General features: G+C 30.6%; 1 protein-coding gene across 1 annotated transcript in view; it reads left to right on the forward strand.

The window, feature by feature from the left end:
• Window positions 1–17,545, forward strand: part of LOC105108427 (anthocyanidin 3-O-glucosyltransferase 2-like) — a 45,251-nt gene that overhangs the window by 2,504 nt on the left and 25,202 nt on the right. The gene's annotated exons all lie outside the window — the stretch shown is intronic.

A 17,545-nucleotide genomic window follows, 5' to 3' on the forward strand; every position in this document is an offset into this window, starting at 1 on the left:
AGAAGGTAAAGGAGATGAGTAGAATAAGTGAACAAACCTTGGTGGGTGGAGGATCTTCATTTTCTTCATTGGGTCGTCTAATTGAAGATATGATGGGCAACATGTCATGAATCAATTGTTTTAAACTTTCCCGTAAGCAATCTCGAAAAAAAAAGAAGAATAGTTTTCCATTGTTTTTGCTTATGATTCTATAAAATGGTAGCAATTTATGTATTAAGAATGATTGTCATGGTCAATAAATTTGATCTTTGAATTTTGTGTTTTATTTAGAAAAACAGTTTTTTTTAATCGGTTTTGTTTGCATTTAAAAACAATGTCACAAATATTTAATTGCAACCAAATTGATGAAAATGTGTGCATACACAGCATATTTGACAACTACCGTATTTTTCTTTATAGTAATCGAGAGAATAGAATTCAATATTGATTTTATTAGGCAAATACAATAATTACGCTTAACATTTTACCTTTCCTTGAAGCTAATCTGGACTTGATTTTGAAAATGACCAGTTTCCATGTAGATAAACAACAAGGATTAGCAAGTAGAGGCAACCTCAAATACTTTTCTAGAAAAGTAGCATTATGATAAAAAAAAAAAAAAAAACTTACAATTATCCCTGAGACATAATCATCATTTAAATTAATCTCAATTAAAGAAATTTTGAAATAATTAATCTAAAAGCTAGATATAAGAGCAAACTAGTGAAGGATTCTCTAACATTTCAAAAGGAACCATAATTATTCGATTAAAGAATAAAAGTGTCATTTACATATTGAAGGAGAGATAAAGGCATGTTACCATTTGCCTTCAAACCGCTAAAATACCTAGTATTTGCAGCTTTACTAAAAAAAACAAAAAAACCTTCAACTGTTATATAAAAAAAAATAGGGATAAAAGATCCCCCTGTAAAAAACTCATCTGAAGACTAAATTTTTTGCTTGGTGACCCAATAATAAGGATGGCCATTTTAGACCATAACATCATACAAATAGTCTCACAAGATCGAGTCAAAGGTCTTATAAAAATTTACTTTGAACAAAAAAATTTATGATCCCCTTTATTTTTTACTCTATAAACCATTTTATTGGCAATCATGAACCCATCTAAAATCTATCTTCCTACAATAAAACTAGTCTGAGAGACAATGATAAAATTAGTAAGCTGATATTTAAATCTGGTAGATAATAATTTTGCTATAATTTTATGCAATTCATAGATGAAACTGATTGATCTAAACTCTGAAAAACTTCTTGGAGATCCTTTTTTTGGAATTATCATAACAAATGAGGAACTAATCCTGTAAATTCTAGTTGAAAATTAGGTAGAAAAGTAATCTAAATACTCATAAAATAGATTTATCAGAAGTATAATAAATAAATAAATATAGAAAAGTAAATAAAATATTACTGTAAGTTACCTGGAAATAAAATTATCAATATATAACTAAATAAAATTCAAATTCACCCAGGTAAAAAGTTTATATAGAAAAATACCATGATCCATGAATTTTATCTTGGAAACAAGACATTTACTATTTGGGATATAGAGGGAATTTGGTAAAAAGTTGATATATATAAGAAAAAAAAGAAGAGGAAACTACCATTTACATATGAGAGAGACTAAATGGTAAAGGAAACATAAAATCTTAAAAGGAGATCTCAAGAGAATATTAACCAAGCTTAATGAGCATTAATTGTAAGAAAGAAAAATCAAGTGAAGGTGAATAGAAAAGGAGAGTGGAAGTTCGACTAAAATTAAAGAAGAAGAGAAGTTGGAAGCTTGAATTGGATTGTGTTTAGAGTTTATTTATTTATTTGGTAAGGCATTCTAAAGACTTTTGATCTGATTTTAATGGTTTAAAGTACTTAAGTGATTGAATTTTTAAAATTTGAAAAGTTAGGATTCTCGAATGGACTTGGGGGAAATAAAAATTTAATGTAAATTGTCATGGAGAATAATGTAAAAGTTAGAGTAAAGTGATTAAGTTATTGTAATTAAAATAAAAAAAATAATTAATAAAAGCTAGTGGTCAGCCAATGACAAGAGTCTTTCAATCTTGTTTTATGCTACCCTGTTAATGCTTTATATTTCATGATGTGAATTGATGAATAATATAGGCAATAAAACTTTTTTTTAATATTCTTTACAACTTTTTAAATTTCATGGAGCACTTGTGTTGATTTTTTAGATTGTGTGAAGTATTATTATCATGAAAATCAAAGAAGGAATAGATGTTTGATAAGGAATATAATTAATTACTTGTCCTTATTAGATTCTATATTTATTGGAGTTATGAGAAGCTAATAATTCTTGAAAAATGTTAAATTAGTGACTAAAATCCATGAATTTAACATGATTGTTATAAAAGGTGAGATATGTAAGATAGTAACGATTCAAGTATAAGACAATAACATATCAAATAATAACAATTCAGATCTAAGAGAACAACAGATCAAATAGTAATGGTTCAAGTCTAAAATAACAATAGATCATATAGTAACAGTTCACGACTTACACAATAATAGTTAGAATTTCATATGAATACTACATATATAGTCGTGTGGATACTTACACGTTGATATATTAACTTTTAAAATTTACATTATATTTATATGTATGTTATGATAACGAAATGAACATGCATAGAAAACAATATATGTGTAATGAATGAATATGAATTCTCTATAATATTTGATTTGAAGGAATCATGACCAAAGATTTTTTTGTGATTCAGAAAAAGCGACTAGGATTACATCTTCTGTTGGAGGAGGTTATGAGATAGGTGGATTAGGTGCGTGATTTTCCCTACTCTTTGCTCTTATGTAATTTAAAGTTTATTTAGTGAATGCAATGACAATAATTTCATGTTCAATGTAAATAAAATCTGACATATTTATAAAATTAGCTTCAACTAATGACATCTCTAATAAAATTGTTGGGAGATAAATTATAAGATTAGCTTCGACTAATGGCATCTGTGATAGGATTGCCGAGAGAAGAATTACAAGATTAGCTTTGCCTAATAATATACATGTTGGAAATTATGAGAACTTGTGATGATGAAAAGATTCTTTACAAAAAAAAATATCCTAAAATTAAAAATATATATTGAAAATTTTCAGCGTTGATAAAATCATATAGTCATGACTATTATAAATCCCTTTAGGGATTTTTCCACGGTGAAAAAAGCTATTAACCTTAGCAAAGATCTTCAAATTGAGAAAAGACCATATCTTTTTATAAAAGAAGAAAATAAATCCATCTGCTCCTAGAATCAATATACAATTATCTATATATTATTATGATTTTTTTTGAGGAATCAATATACAACTGATAGATCCATCTAGATTATACTGTTAACGGATTAAATTTTTAATGAAATAAAATTCCAAAAATATAACTACCATTTTCTTAAGAAATAATTGGAAACTTAAAAATAATAACATGCATCCCACGAGAAGTCAATCAAACACACAAAAATCATCTTTACATGATAACTATCAATCCTAAAAATCATCAGCAAATGAATACCAAATATTCACGTATAATATCATCAAACAACTATTCACACATACAATCACCAACCAATTATCTACACATATGATCCTCAACCAATTAGTTGCACATATCAACTGATTTTTCAAACATATAATCATATTATAGTATCTATAAATAATAATAATAATAACTCGTTTTAGACGTATGAACAACATACTGGATCTGTTGGACTCAGCCAAAAATTGCTTGATCAAGATAGAGCAGCATCGTCGCATGATGGTCAAGTGCTGACATTTTAGAATTCAATCTTATCACATTATCATATACTTGTTAAAATATACTCGCTTGTATTATTATATAGTATTTCAATATTAAAAAAATATATATCAAAAATAAATTTATAGTAATGCATCAAGCTAGATAATTTGCTTAAGATCCCACTGACAATGACTTGATTTAGATATACTAATTGAAAAAACATAGCCGCGATTTTACAGTCCATTGATTAAGTTACAAGTTTGTTTTTTCCAACAGCTCCGTTGTACTGTTTTTGTAAGCATCTATGGGCTAGTGGCCGTCGAAATTCTTAATTTTAATGCATGCATATAGTTCATTTCCAGCAAAGCCATGACATCACTCTTTATAGTCTAACCTTCAATATATATTTCGTTCAAGATCGTGATCAGTTCCACACATCCTAAGGAGTCCACATTTGTTCACAGCAAGAAACAAACATTTCTAGCAAAGAATGGAGAAAGCAGAGGTGGTGCTAATCCCCTTACCTGCTATGGGCCATATTGTAGCAGTGGTGGAGATAGCTAAGCTTCTTGTTCAACGTGATGATCGACACAACTGTCTTGGTAATGCATCCCACTCTTGATCCCAGCACTACCAAGTACAATGAATCACTTGCTGCATCAACTCTCCCTGATCGTATGCGAGTCATTAACTTGCCCAGAGTTAAGTTAATCACATCTGCTACCAAAGGTCGTAACTGGCTAACTTATTTGATTGAAGGCCAAAAACCCCATGTCAGAGAATATGTTTCAAGGATAAGAACACAATTCGAGATGAATCCGGACTCCCCTCGTCTTGCTGGGTTTGTTTTTGATACGTTTGCTACTGGCCTGAAAGCTGTGTCTAATGAATTTGGAGTTCCGTGGTATGTTTTTTCTGCTGCAAGTGCAGCTTTTATTGGTAGCATGCTGCATCTTACGGCTCTTCATGGAACTTCGTATTTTCATTAGAAAAATTGTTTTTTATTTTATCAGTTTTGTTTGCATTTTAAAAAAATTCACAAATATTTAACTACAACCACATTAAGGAAAATGTGTGCAAATGCAGCTTATTTGACAACTCCCATTAGCTACAATCACTTGAATAAGGTATTGTTTGATAAAATAATTGAAGTTCTTTTAAAGTTTGGAAGTTTTTAATACAAAAATATTGAAAAATCACTTAATTTTTTTTAAAGTACAGAAAATTAAAACACATACATTACATTACTAAACAATGCACAAGCCCCATAATAAATGACAATGATGCGAGATTAATAATAAAGTTTTAGTAAATAAACACGTATTTATACTATAGAGATTTGAGTAGAATAAAAGAGTGGTCAAAGTCCAAATATAATATTTTTGTAGAAGTTCCCTTTCATAATTTCGAAGTTCTTATTTTCAAAGTATTAATGTGTATGATATTTTTGAGAATAATAAATATAGTTTTTTTGTTTTTTATTTTTTATTTTATAAAATTTATTTATTTTTATTTTCAATATTATTATGTTTTTTCTAGTTTTTATATTTAAAAAGAATATTTCTTTTTTTTTATTTTTTTATTCAAAATTAATAGGGACTTTCTAGTTTTTTTTTTCTAACGATGTTTAAAAAATTTAATCCATCTATAATATTTATTTTGTATAACCTAACATATTCTATTAAAGTTAAATAATATGGATATTATAAATAATAATTAATTAAAAAAATTTAAAAATAAATATTACAAATCAAGATATTTTAAACTGGTAAGGTTGACCCAACCTATATATATATATATATTTTATTCGATAATGTTTTTATTAATCAATTATTTATTTTTATTTAAAAAGATTTCAATTCTAAAGTTATCGTTATATCTCTTCACTGAAGAGGAAAGGCAAGATAATTAAAACTTAAAGATGGAGATTGTAATATATAATATTTATAAAAAATGTAATCCAACCCATTCAATTTCAAAGATAAATTTAATGAGTTCTATTTAAAATTTATAAAATAATATAAAATAGATTAAATATAAGTATAAACTCAAATCTAACCTTCACATCAATGTATATAAAAAAGATATAATAATAGGTTTTTTAACTTTTGTTCCGGTTATTAGTAAAATATGTTATGCATTGTGTTTTAAAAATATTTTAAAAAAATTAAATTTTTTTATTTTAAATTAATATATTTTTATATTTTTAAATTATTTTAATATGTTAATCTTAAAAATAATTTTTAAAAAATAAAAAGTATTATTAATATATTTTTTTAAATAAAAAAAATACTATAATAAAACAACCACATATACAAATAGCATCCTTCACCAATAAAAAAAACCTAAAGTATTGAAACGACACATCAGCAGCAAATTCAGCCTCCCAAGACTCAAATGCCGATCTGAATATGCGAGATGAAAGCAGCTACGTGAATATGGTAACCCTTCAGAATCACAAATTAAGTTATTGAAGAAGACAAAAAGAAAAAACACGCCGCCCCAAACCTCTCAAAACCTAAAAAGCCGATCCCCTCAAACCCCAAGCCCGACTCCATTACACCTCACATGCCACCCTCCTCACCAACCCTGCCCTCAACAATCACCGTGCAACCGCTTCTACTTTGCCTACCATCATCCCCACTGCAAAAATCCTCAATCTTAAACCTAATCATGACAACCACCTACAAGCTTTTGTCCCAAATCACAACATCGTTGCTGTTCTAATTAATATCTTTTTTGAAAGATTCCCCACGTGGTTAGAATATGCTGATCTCGAGAGGACTTTTGTGAAATTTGATGTTGTCAGGAAGCTATACATGTCAAGAGGGAATAATAAAGGAGGTTGGAGATTTGGCTTAGTAACAGCATTTCTAAATTCAAAATACTATTTTAAAAAATTAAATTAATAAAATAATATTTTAAATAGTATAAATATAATTTATTTTATTATATCTATTCCAATAAAAAATATTATTTAAAGAGTTATTTATATTAGAGTAAAAAACAAATATTTTATTATTTTTTAATATGTTTAATGTTATCTTTTTCACATGCCTATATTTAATTGATTTATTTTTTTAACGGTTTTATTTTGTTAGTTTTGACTCTTTGAAGAGATATGTAGAAATAGTATTTATAAAAAAAAAATATTTTAATATTTTGTTTAACTTCTTCTTCAGAATATACAAAATAAATAAAAAAAATTAAAATATTCTTTTTCACATGCCTATATTTAATTGATTTATTTTTTTAACGGTTTTATTTTGTTAGTTTTGACTCTTTGAAGAGATATGTAGAAATAGTATTTATAAAAAAAAAATATTTTAATATTTTGTTTAACTTCTTCTTCAGAATATACAAAATAAATAAAAAAAATTAAAATATTAATTTTTTATTTTTAACTATTCATTTGCCTTCTCTACTGTAGATGCTCTAACTATGAGTTCCACGTTAGCAAAACCGAACTTCTCAAAAAACTCAACGAATTACGGTTTGGATCCTACAAATCATGAGCAAATCTGTGTCTTCATCATCAAATACAGGAGGAGGACAGAAGCTCGTGTAAAGCTACGGGAAAGGTGTTTTCGTGAAAATTATCCATCTAAAATCACGATGACATTAAAATAATTAATAAAACAATAAATTTTTAACATTTTATTTTTATTAAAAAAATCTAATTTAAAAAATTATTATATAATATTACTCCCTAGAAACTATAACTAATCTATAAAAATTATATGATATGAAACTAATTATATTAAATAAAAAATAATAACATTTTATTAACATTTTTTACTAATAAAACAATAAATGTTAATAAAATGTTATTTTTATTAACATTTTATTTTTATTAAAAAATATAATTTAAAAAATTATTATATAATATTACTCCCTAGAAACTATAACTAATCTATAAAAATTATATGATATGAAACTAATTATATTAAATAAAAAATAATAACATTTTATTAACATTTTTTACTAATAAAACAATAAATGTTAATAAAATGTTATTTTTATTAACATTTTATTTTTATTAAAAAATATAATTTAAAAAATTATTATATAATATTACTCCCTAGAAACTATAACTAATCTATAAAAATTATATGATATGAAACTAATTATATTAAATAAAAAATATTATTATTCCTAGTTTCTATTGTTATTTTTATTTTAAATAGTAAAACATTTATTAATTTATGTTATAATAATTTGCTTATAATATTCTAATTCTGATATTAATAAATATTATATAATAAAAAATATAATATTTCTGATTATAGAATTAATAAATCAACTAAAAAATAATTTTAAAATCAATACAAATATATATATTTTTATTTTTTCACAAGCTCAGCCCATACAAATTAAGCTGAACCCAGCTAGTCAAACCTGGTAACTCGCCTTAGCCAGTGGCCGGCTGGGCACAGCAGGCACGCGTGATCTGGCTCACGCGTGCTTTCACAAACAATGACTAGTAGGAAGTGAATTAAAATTGTCCATGTACAGTAACTGCGTGATTGTAGTTGTAAGATGCAAATGCAGAACTCACGTGGTCTGGAGACTTTGAAGACGATGGCGAAGGTGTGCTGGCTAACCGACGTTGAAGACGATGGCTAACCGATACTAACTCTTCTCCTATGTTCTTTTTCTGGTTTTCCTTCTCTTTCTTGGTTTCTGGATTCCTTCTTCTTCTCTTTTGCTGTGGCGTTTTCCTGGCAAATTCTTTAGTTTTCTCTGTTTGTTCATCCTGTGTTCTGTCCTCTACCTCTCTTCTTTTTACTGGTTTTCGCTCGCCTTTCTCTCTGTGTTCTTTTTCTCTTTCTATCCTCTCTGTTCTCTACACTCTCTCTGTCTTTTTTCTTTGCGTTTTGTTTCAGTCTCCCTGATTCCCTCTGCTCGCTCCCCTTTTCGTGGCCTTCTCTGGCTTTTATAAAGCCAGAGAATGGCTTCTGTTCGTGCATTCGTGCACGTTCATCTCTGTTTCTTTGAGAAGAAACAGAGGAGCATCAGTCCTGCAATCAACTTCGTGGCCCCGGAAATAGCAACTTGGGGATAGTGGGCAGGAGACTTGGTCCAAAACAGTTTCGGTCCATTTCCTGTTGAATCGGTCTCTGGTCTGGAGATAAAGTGGCGAAGATGATGAATAGTGTTCTAGAAACGGCGCCGTTTTCTTGAAAATGGCTATTTTCAATTTTATCCCTGGATGAATTGCAATTGAACCTTGGATTTTAGCGTCCTTTGTACAAAATGATCCTCAGACGTTAATTTCTTGCAATTATAACCTGAACCAGCCCCAAACTTTAATATTTTTTTAATTAAGCTTCTGATTTCATTAATTATACTATTTTTAAATTAATTATGTCCCTAAATTTTTATTATTTTGGCTCAAATTTCAATTTATTTCTCATTTTTTTAATTATTAATTTTTTATTTTTTTAATATAAAATAAAATAAGTTAAAATAAATGGAGTTAAAAATTGGATTATGATAAACATAAAACAACTCCAGAAGCTACGCAGCAGTGGTGAGGTCGTAATGGGTACAGGTCCAGGACCAAAACGCAAAGAAACATGCGCTGTGGATGTCAATCTACGTCCTGTCGTGGCTTCGGATAATGAACATTAAAAAGCCTGTTGTGGTTCATGACACGATAGAGGAGGAAACTGCATGGCTGAACAATACTCTAGTTGGGCAGATCACAGAAGGGGTAAATTATCAGAGTATTCAGGGATCATTGGTTGACGAGGGAGTCCAGTTTTACGGTTTCAGATTCGTGGGTGCAACACAGGTTATTATTGCTTTTCAGTCATATGTTTCAATGATGAAATCATTTGAGTCTCCATTAAAAACGTGGGATCTATTCTTTGATGAATTAGGACCATGTTTAGACACAGACGGTTTATATGATAGATTCACATGGATCACTTTGTTTGGTCTCCCAATATTAGGGTGGAATGTCTCTTGCATAAGAAAATCCTAAGAAAATATGGCAAGCCTATTGGTTTTGACAAAATTAGCCTGTCCTTTAGTAACTTTGATAAACTAAAGTTCCTTATTGCCACCACCCTTCCTAGTTGTATTCAAGAGAACTTTGAATGTAACCTGAATGGCAAGACTTTCCAGTTGTGCATCACAGAGCTAGATGACCTGTATTATCCAGATTTTGAATCCATTGAATACCATATGGGATTTTTTGGCCTTTACTATTTGAGGATGATGATGACGACGACTCTCAAAACTTAGCAGATAGTTAAGGAGAGGTTGCAAGTGTTGTACATGACTTATGTTTGAGCGAAAACAGCAAACAAAGGCGTTACCTTCATGGACATGAAATCCAAGTGCTGGTTTAATGACAGATTTTGTCCCAGATGAGGTCCGGTTCCCTGAAATCAAAGATGTCTATAATGCCCCGTGGAGCAGTTCAGTTGGAGTACACGTTGATAATTCAGAACTGCTGGCATCTGCATAGTCGGTGACACCAGCATTAGTTGCAACTAGGACAAGTTGTGAGAAGCCAGATGGATTAGTTGAGACTGGTTTTGATGAAGAGAGAGACTCGTAGAATAATTTTGAGGAAGTGAGTGGTGGGCAGAATAATTTTGATGGAGTATGTGGCGGTTTGATGGAGAAACACGTGTTGGTACAGCGCACGCATGCCACATATAATGTGCAGAACAAATGGTAAGAGTCCTGTTTGGAACAAAAACTTGCCTACCTGCTAATTCACTGACACAGTCTAACACAGGGACCCAGCAGCATTATCAATTATACAACCTCATCAACCATTAAGTGACCAAGGATTTGCTGCCCTGTAGTTCAAACCTGTGGTTACTAATATTATTGACTATTAGATGAAATTACGATTCATCTTCGAAGTACATGTAAACTAACCCGAACATTATACCCAAACACTACACGTTAATTAAAAATAAATAAATTATACAACCTCATCCCATGGTCCTTCGAAGTCGTAAGCGAAAGGTAAAGCTGCTGACAAGAAAAGGTAGTATTGATACAGAGGTGGAAACTCACATGGAAGCCAGTTCAGATTTCATGTGATTCAGCTATCAGACAAGGAAATTTGCATTTTGAAGTGGGGTACACTTTACAGTCAGAACTGAGTTGATAAAGAGAAAGAAGTTCAAGGAATGTTAACAGATGAGCAATCCCTTGGCTTCGGTGATGTGGAGTCATTGAAGTTATTTGCAGCAGAGATTAGAGAACAAGCTGACAGGGATGAGGAAAATTGGGCAGCAACTCAGTAATGCAATGGTGGTAGCTTCAGTGTTCTGGTAAGGTTTTTTTATTCCTTTTACATGAAGATTTTCTTTTAGAATTGTTGTGGACTAGGAATGTTAAACGATGGTCCATTAAAAACATTTTTGCTCAGCATGAAGGAAATATGCTCAGATTGTTTTGTCAGTTCCCTGTGGAATGTTAATGATGTTGCCTGGCATGCTTTACATTCAAAAGGAAAGTCAGGAGGGATTCTAGCCATGTGGAATGATACTTGATGCTGCATTTTCAGTTCCGAAGTTTATTGTTCGTGTCTTTAATGAAACTTTAACCTCAGGTGATAGAGAAAGTGGCTTCCTGGTAAAATTCAATATACGATTTAGAGTTTATAAAAATTTTAATATTAGTTAAAAGAAAAATTCTTGATGGAAAATAATTTATAATAAATTAATTTATTACCATCTTTGTTTAATTAAATTATTAGAATTCTTATTAAATTATAATTTTCTTTGAATAATTTAATTTTTTAAACTTGAATTCTATAAATAGACTTGTAATCTTAAGTATTATTTACAAGTTAAGAAAGATATACAAACAAATAAGAAAGGTATATTTTTAAAAAAAATTTAATAAAATATCTTTCATTTTATTCTTTTTCTTATTATTTATCTTTATTTTTATGTTTGTTCTTGTAAATTATTTACCCCCAATCTTTTTTTTACAACACTTCCTAAACAGAAAACGCTCCAACAAATTTCATACTTTCATCTTCGAATCAAATCTCATCGAATTCCAACACAATGGGCACCGTTATACCTGGTTTCGAGGAAATTCTAGATAGAGCATTTTCCAAAGCAGCATGTCATATGAAATTTCCAACTTTGGCATTAACTAGGTACCCGAGAGGTTTATCAGATCATTGTTCGCTTTTATTAGGGTCGATCACTCAGAATTAGGGGTGGAGACCGTTTCAGTTTTTTAATTGTTGGCTTAACAATCATAGTTTTATGATAGACCTTAAAATATTCTTGAACACAGGGATTTTTCAAGCTTGTTTCCCACGACTTTATGATTTATCAGCCTCCAAATCAACAACATTGGTGGAAATAAGGGACTTCAGGTCAGATTCTTGGCCCTAGAAGTTTAGATGGAATTAAAGATTAAGGTTATCAGATCATACACAACTTCAACAGCTTGTTGTCCTAATCTGACACACACAAAGAGGATTTGAAGCAATGGACAATATATTGTCGAGTCTTGCAGTAAACTTATTAACAACGCAAAGTTTCCAGGGAAATTCATTTTCACTTCGCTGTTAAATATATATAAAACAATTGATGAAGAATTTTGGATGAATAATATATAAAAAAATCTTTTAAAAATCAAAAGAAAAGGGTTGGAAATTTTTGGTGAAGAATTTCATCAGAATTATCCAACACAAACACTCTTCTTCAATCATTTTTTATAAAGAACTTTAGGAATAAAAAATTGATGATATTTCCCTACGCTTTGATGATCTTTCATGAAACAAGAATTATACCTGACTATTTTTGGTTTTAAATGAGATGATGACTTTTGAGCTGAAGTGCTTTTCTAGAAGACATTTGCTGTTTCTTTTGGACATGCATGACCGGTAATGATACAAAAACTTCCAAGTAGATGCTAAAATATTTTGGTCAAAAAATAGTGAAAATGTAAAATTCAATAGCAAGAATTTCAACATTCATTTTGAAGTTTCTATGTATTAATTCTAACTTTGTAAGGATATAAATTATAAATTTCCAAACTATAATAAGCAAGTGTAAAATGGACAAATCTATAAAATGTTCATGGTAATTTCTTTCTATTGTATTTTTCTATTTAATATTATTATGCTTTTCTAGTTTTGATATTTGAAGGGATTTTTTTTTTCTTTTCAATATTAACAAGATTTTCTTGTTTTTCTTTCTATACAAAGGCCTTTGGCAAGTGAGACTTCGCTCTTATCATGATTATTAGCCATCTCATTAACATTGTACTTGCTGAGTTAATGATCTGCTTCTACTTTGATCTCTCCCTCCAAATCCACAATCTCCTCTATATTTTCGATCAGTAGAGCTTTTACTGAATCCATCCCCACTTCAAACTACAACCACAATCACCAGCTATTGCTATTCAACACCCATTTGAGGAACTGGGTTGGATAAAATAAAATTAAATCTTTTGAGTTTCTTCTATAATTAAAATGTCATTCATCTTTGTTGATTTTGACTTGAAACAAACCCTTGCTCATTTGATCTCGACTGTATTAGTTGGTATCAACCTCCAATGATTCTTGATAGCTTCTATTAGATGTTGTTAAAATAATTAAATTCTAGTGGCGGAACCCATGATAAGTACCCTGCACCAAGATGCTAAAAACTTACGATAGCATAACCCATATAAAAATACTAGGAAGTAACAATGGTGCAGCCTACACAAAAGTGTTATAGTCCCATAATAAGATGACTCACGCACAAAACAATCATTGAGTTTTTAATTAGAAGATTCTGCCCCAAAAATATTATATATCGTGTGCTTGTGATGGATAATGATAACTTGAAAAAACTGATGTAAAAGTTTTTTTTTAAAAAAATATTTTTTTATAGTTACATATATCTTTTACTTTTTAGCTTAGAAGTTTTTTTTATACAGTATAATAAGGTTATTTAGTTTTTTCTATATAAATTATTTAAATAAATATTTAGTGAGAGAGATTTGGATGAAGTAGAATTAAACACATTGGATATCTATTTATATCTATGATATTCTTAATTTTGTAAGATTTTTAACTTTGAACAGATCACATTATTATTTGCTCCTGACTATGTCATGATTATAATCATGGAGCCATCTTCGTTTTCATGTGCCTAGACTTTATTAATGAGACATTTCTTATCAAGACTTATCCACCATGTGAGGACAGTCTTCCGGGACCATCATAATACAAGGACCACACCTTCTAGAATAATGAATAGAGTACGCTAAGACCTTCCCTAGTCACTGTCAAGAAATAAAAATATTGGAAGACACCGCAATTATTGGATTAATGGACCGCTCTTAGCCATAATTTTCCTTTCCAAGATTCCAAAAACAAAGTGTCGTAAATTTTTTCTTCTGCATTATCAAAAACTTGTTTAAAATATTATTTTTTTCGTGTTCATATCTTGTATTTTAATATTTGAAAAAATATACAAATATAAATTTATATGAATTTACTGGGCAAGATAATTAACTTCATCAAGACCCGATTGAAAATAAATTAATATCGTTGTACTCATTGAATAAGCATGCCCACGATTTTCAAACCCAATAAAGCTGATATCAATTACAAGCTTATTTTTTTCAACCATGGTTTAAAAAAAGAGTTTTTTTTATTTATATAAAAAGAAACTAAAGAATATTTTTCTAGTAAAAATATTTTACATTACCCATGAACTAATCTCCTACCATGATAATTTAGATTTTTTTTGCTTCGATAATCAGATTTCCCAAATCAAATCTGATAACTACTATTTCTGTGAACAGATGGATTAGTGGTCGTAGAAATTCTTAAATCAAATGCTTGTATATAGTTAGCGGCCAGCAAAGCCATGACATCACTATAATTCTAGAACTTCAAGATTTATATTTCAAACAAGATCATGATCACTTCCGCACATCCGAAGTACTTCCGCACATCCCAAGTAGACCGCAGTTGTTCACGACAAGAAACACAAATTTCTAGCAAAGAATGGAGAAAGCAGAGGTGGTGCTAATCCCCATACCTGCTATGGGCCATATTGTAGCAATAGTGGAGATAGCTAAGCTTCTCGTTCAACGTGATGATCGACTCTACACGACTGTCTTGGTAATGCATCCCACTCTTGACCCCAGCACTACCGAGTACAATGAGTCCCTTGGGGCATCAACTCTCCCTGATCGTATGCGAGTCATTAACTTGCCCAGAGTTGAGTCCATAACATCAGATACTAAACCCAGTACCTGGCTTAGTTCTTTGGTTGAAGGCCAAAAAGCCCATGTCAAAGAATATGTTTCAAAGACGAGAACTCAACGTGAGTTGAGCCTCGATGCTCCTCGACTTGCTGGGTTTATTTTTGATTCGTTTGCTACAGGACTAAAAGAAGTGGCCGATGAATTTGGGTTTCCATGGTATGCTTTCTCTGCTTCAGGTGCAGCTTTTCTTGGTTGTGAATTGCATCTTCAGGCTCTTCATGATGAGCAGGGAGCGGACCTTTCTGAGTTCAAGAACTCGGACGCTGAGTTGAAAATTCCAAGTTTAGCGAACCCACTTCCTGCTAAACTTTTGCCTTCGGTTTTTTTTCAGAAAGATTCGCTCGCTAATTTCCATGAGCAAGCAAAAGCATTGGCCGAAGCCAGAGGTATTTTGGTAAATACATTTTTCGAGTTTGAATCCAGTGCGGTTAACTCTCTTTCTAATGGTAAAACCCCTCCAATATTTCCGGTGGGACCGATTGTTAAACATGAAACAGACTGTCATGATGTGGGTTCGGATGGGAGCAAGATGCACAGAGACATCATGGAATGGCTCGATGATCAGCCTCCATCATCAGTTATGTTTTTGTGCTTTGGAAGTCATGGAAGTTTCAGGGAGAAACAGGTGAAAGAGATTGCTTGTGCCCTAGAGAATAGTGGGCATCGATTCTTATGGTCGCTACGTAAACCTCCACCGAGAGGAAAGTGGGAACCCCCAAGTGATTATGCAAATTTTCAAGAAATTTTACCGAAAGAGTTTTTAAACCGGACAGCCAAGATTGGGAAAGTAATCGGATGGGCACCTCAAGTTGACATATTAGCTCATCAAGCGATAGGAATGTTTGCTTCACATTGTGGATGGAAATCTATACTAGAAAGTATAAGGTTTGGTGTTCCAATTGTCGCCTGGCCATTGTATGCAGAGCAACAGTTTAATGCCTTTCTAATGGTAGTTGAGTTGGGATTAGCCGTGGAAATTAAGATGGATTACAGGAGGGATTTTCATGGTGATAATGAAATAATTGTGGGTGCTGATGTTATAATGAAAGCAATAAAGCATGTTATGGAGCAAGGTAAAGAAATAAGAAAGAAGGCAAAAGAGATGAGCAGAATGAGTGAGAAAACCTTGATGGCTGGTGGATCTTCGTATTCTTCTTTGGGTCGTTTAGTTGATGATATAATAGACAACCAGCCATGAAACAACTGTTCCAATTAAGCTCTAAGTTTTTGCTTCAAATAATCAAGGTTTTGTCATATTGTTTTAGTTCAATATTTTTCTTTAGGAGAAAAATATTTTTTTATCTACTCTTGTTTTATTAAAAAAAAAATACAATTGATGAGGTTCTAATTAAATCCACATAAGCATATGAACTTCTAACCTAGGGGTGAGGGGACTCGTTACACTGTTGGAATGTGCTTGAAAGGTTTGTGGACCTGCAAAACAGGTCCCTTCTATGGGTGGTGAACATGACATTAGCTTCGATCACTTGAACATGACAGCAGATGAAGTTTCACGGCAAAGAGTACCACATGGATCAAATTTGGCACACATTTAAGTCCAATTGGATGCAATTGACCAGAAAGGAACTCGAAGGTCTGAGTTAATTTTCAGATATAAATATAGAGGTGAAAATGAATTTTTTCCATTTCCTGGTATCTAGTGATATTTCACTCGGTTTCCATTTACACATTCTGTTTGATATTAGGATTGTTGGATGGCTCAAAATGAAGCATTCTTGCAAATGTTATGGGTTTTATATTACTTTTTGAGTTTGTTTTTAAAGAGAAAAATATACGTAAAGATAAAATAAAATAAAATTAATCCCATCATATAAAGAATATCTCTATCTAATATTAAAAATAATTTTTTAATTCTCTATTATCTTTGTGATTATCTCTTTGTTCTAAAATTGCTCACATCCTAGAATGTAAATCTACACGTAAAAGGAAACCAAATTGCTATTTGAATGGGAAAAGATTGAAATTTTGGGATTTTAAAGTTTAGAGAATACAAATTTTATAAGCACACTAAATACATAAAAATAACAGAGACAAAATTATTTCATAAGAATTTTACATATATCACTGTTTGCAACCTAATCCGATTTTACTTTTGAATATTAATAACAATAAAATACCGAACTAGAAATAATTTGGTTTCCAATGATATTAAACCAGATTTAGACTTATATTTTTCTTTGATACTCCATTGATCATCTGCTTAGTTAAGAAATTATAAATCTATTTTTTTCTATAAATATAATGATCTTCGGATCAACTGCATTCAAAATTATACCTCTACATAAGACAACGCTATAATTGGCTAGCATGAGTTTTTAATGAGTCTTTTGATTATTACAAAAAATAAAAATAAAAAGAAAGAAAGGAGTACATCCTCACAACCAATATCATGCCAGTCTTCTTAGATTTTAAAAGCTAAGATTTATTTTCTCTTACGGCGGCTTGGTTTCGTATAGACAAATAATCAAACACGACATCAACCATAATCTCCACATTCATTTTTAAGAT

Source organism: Populus euphratica, unplaced genomic scaffold (assembly GCF_000495115.2).
Source record: "Populus euphratica unplaced genomic scaffold, PopEup_1.0 scaffold187.1, whole genome shotgun sequence".
NCBI lineage: Eukaryota > Viridiplantae > Streptophyta > Magnoliopsida > Malpighiales > Salicaceae > Populus > Populus euphratica.